The sequence below is a fragment of the Oncorhynchus tshawytscha genome, linkage group LG19, assembly GCF_018296145.1.
Source record: "Oncorhynchus tshawytscha isolate Ot180627B linkage group LG19, Otsh_v2.0, whole genome shotgun sequence".
NCBI lineage: Eukaryota > Metazoa > Chordata > Actinopteri > Salmoniformes > Salmonidae > Oncorhynchus > Oncorhynchus tshawytscha.
Window position 1 is genome coordinate 14,470,159 of NC_056447.1, and position 3,922 is coordinate 14,474,080.

Below are 3,922 nucleotides of genomic sequence, written 5' to 3' on the forward strand. Positions count from 1 at the left end.
ATGAGCATGTCCTTTTCTATTACAGCATGTTGGATGACTGTCATTCATATTCCATTCACCCAGTTCAATGTAACATCGATAGATTTCGACTACTACATGTTACTCATATTTTCCATATACCCATCATGAGGTTGCTATGAATGGAAGTTTACAACCTAGGCGCACACAGGTCAAGAGAAACATTTGAGATAAGACAGTGACACATTCTATACCGCTTTGCACACTCTTGCCTGCATCTAGCTTATCTAGGGTGTAATCATTAGTCCAACAGTTGCAAACGAGAGTTTCAATTGGACAAATTCAGGTATTTTTATCCTTATTTCGTTTTAAGAAATGTTTTTCAACAGAATCAGTGGAATGAATACACCCCTGAACATGCATAAACAGTTCAGTTTCATAGCAGCCACATTATATTCCTTCTCGCCTCTTTGCACTCTCCTCTCACCTTTTCCCTCCGTTTGTGGACTTCAATGAACAACACATCAGCTATGTGACCAGGCGAGAAAATCTTTCCAAGCCAAACCATATAACTGCTACACAGCCTACATCGTTGTCCCCATATTAGCTAAAGTAACGTCCTAGTCAACATAGCTAATAGAATTAATGTGTTGGTAAACCCGCTACAATCATGCAGTAACGTTAGTGTACAGTCAGTAAGCAGTTATCCCGGTGGGCCTGGTGGCAATAAATTAGTCACAATAAATGCTTATCTTGACTTCCAGTGTTGTGTTGGATAGTCATAGCCAGCTAACTAACATAGTATCCCTCTGTTTGAGCCAGGTGTTTGTTACTAAACTAGCCAGCTCCATTTGCTAGCTACACCATGGTGCTACCCTACAGAGTGCTGTTGAGGCTACTCTAGACCTTCACTGCAAAACAGTGTTTTAGTCAATTATTTGGTGACGTGAATATATTTAGTATAGTTTTATCTAAAAAGGATAACTTTTTCAAGGTTTAAAAAAAAAAAAAAATATATGAAATTCACTGAGGAGACCCCACTGCACAGCTAAGGGCTGTATCCAGGCACTCCGCTTTATACATAAGAACAGCCTTAAGCTGTAGTACATTGGCCAAATACAGTGCCTTCGGAAAGTCATCAGACCCATTGATTTTTCCCATATTTTGTTACGTAACAGCCTTTTTCTAAAATGGATTAAATTAAATTAAAATCCCTCCGCAATCAACAACACAATATCCCACAATGACAAGGCAAAAAGTTTTTGGGGAAATTTTAGCAAATGTATTAAAAATAAAATCATTAAGTCATTGAAAGGTATTTATTTGTACTATTTTCTACATTGTAAAATAATAGTGAAGACAACAAAACTATGAAATAACGTGAAGAAATCCTATAGTAACCAAAAAAGTGTTAAACAAATTGAGATTCTTCAAAGTAGCCACCCGTTGCCTTGATGACAGCTTTGCACACTCTTGGCTTTCTCTCAACCAGCTTCATGAGGTAGTCACCTGGAATGCATTTCAAATAACAGGTCTGCCTTGTTAAAAGTTAATTTATGGAATTTATTTCCTTAATGCGTTTGAGCCAATCAGTTGTGTTCTGACAGAGTAGGGGTGGTATACAGAAAATAGCCCTATTTGGTAAAAGCCAAGTCCATATTAGGGCAAGATCAGCTCAAATAAGCAAAGAGAAAGTACAGTCCATCATTACTTTAAGGCACGAAGGACAGACAATATGCAACATTTCAGGAATTTAAGGTTCTTCAAGTGCAAAAATCATCAAGAACTACGATGAAGTTCATTAGCGTTACCAACCTCAGAAATTGCAGCCCAAATAAACGCTTCAGAGTTAAAGTAACAGACACATCTCAACATAAACTGTTCAGAAGAGACTGTGAATTAGGCCTTCATGGTCGAATTGCTGCAAAGAAACCACTACTAAAGGACACCAATAATAATAATAAGAGACTTGCTTGGTTCAAGAACCATGAGCAATGGACATTAGACCAGTGGAAATGTGTCCTTTGGTCTGATGAGTCCAAATTTGAGGTTTTTGGTTCCAACCGCAGTGTCTTTGTGAGAGTTAGTAGGTGAACGGATGATCTCCGCATGTGTGGTTCCCACCTTGAAGCATGGAGGAGTAGGTGTGATGTTGTGGCTGTGCTTTGCTGTTGTCAATGATTTATTTTGAATTCAAGGCACGCTTAACCAGCATGGCTACCACAGCATTCTGCAGCGATACGCCATCCCATCTGGTTTGCGATTAGTGGGACTATCATTTGTTTTTCAACAGGACGATGACCCAACACCTACAAGCTGCGTAAGGGCTATTTGACCTAGAAGGAGATTGATGGAGTGCTGCATCGTTTGGGTTCCTGAGTGGTTCAGCGGTCTAAGGCACTGCATCTCAGTGCAAGAGGCGACACTACAGTGCCTGGTTAGAATCCAGGCTGAATCACATCCGGCCATGATTGGGGAGTCTCATAGGGCAGCGCACAATTGGCCCAACATCAGATGGGGATTTAGAAAGAGAGCGTGCACATGAGAGAAATTAACATTACATTCTCAGGCAACAGATCTGGTGTACATTCCTGCAGTCAGCATGCCAATTACACGCTCCCTCAAAACGTCAGACATCTGTGGCATTGTGTTGTGACAAAACTGGACATTTTAGTAGCCTTCTGTCTACAGCACAAGGTGCACCTGTGTAATGATCATGCTGTGTAATCAGCTTCTTTATATGCCACACCTGTCAGGTATATGAATTATCTTGGCAAAGGAGAAATGCTCCTTTGCATTATATAAACAAATTTGTGCACAGATTTTAAGATAAATAATATTTTTGTGCATGTGGAACGTTTCTGGGATCTTATTTCATCTCATGAAACAAGGGAACACTTTACATGTTGCATTTAGTTTTGTTCATTATATGTATGTATGCAGTGGATGTTGAACATTTCTAGAGGTAAATGTGTTAAGTTATAGCCATGGTATAAAAGGGATAATCATCTCCGGGCTTTATGCGTTCTATGGAAAATGTAACTCCTTCCACATATTTCATTATTTTTCAGAGAACTCATAGCTCCTCGTTGATTATCCCTTAAATGTAGTCTGAATGTGAGAAACATTATGTAAGAACCTAAAACATTTGAAATTGAAGAAAACTATTTTAGGGGAGATTGCACTATACACTACCTGAAAACACAATGTTGATACAATTACCATAATTAGCTGAAATTTGACATCAGTCCTCATTTAACAATGCTTACCTACCTATGAAAGCCATTTGAAGTAGACCTAAAGTAATTTGTAGTATGTTTTAGATTACTAAAATGCTATGCAAATTGTCATTCTGTTGTGGCATTGACTTCTCAAATCCCTGTAATTTCCAAATTAAACCAAGTAAAAAAAAAAAAGATAGGAAGTTCTTATGAGTTGTTATTAATGACATTTAAGGTGAATATATATATTTTTTACATCCAAAAGAGACAGTTAAAGGGTTAATAAACATACAAATCTTTACTTTAGTATTTAATAGCATTTCATCTCCAGCAGTTAGTGTATGTACAACACCAGGTTTCAACGTTTAGCACATAGTTAAAGGAAAGTAGTTCAGCAAGGCATAGTAAACAGGAGGCACTTTATAAAGCCATTTAACACAGTGAAAAACAGCATAAGACAGTAAAGTAAGGCCATTAAGCTTAGGTCATGTTCATTATGGCACACAATCGAAAAAAGGTTTTGCATCGGAAAAGTCAAGCATTTCTTATTGGACAAGTCCAGGTAGTCCCTCCATGTTCCGTTTGGTGCCTAAAGAACACGACCCAGGTTTATCCCTCTACCAAAACACATACATTTCAACAACAAGCCACACCTTTACTGTGGTTAGGGGATGTGGAGTGCAAAGAAGAGCACTGTACAAATATGCATAACAACGTAATAGTAATGACAAGTCAATATTTGG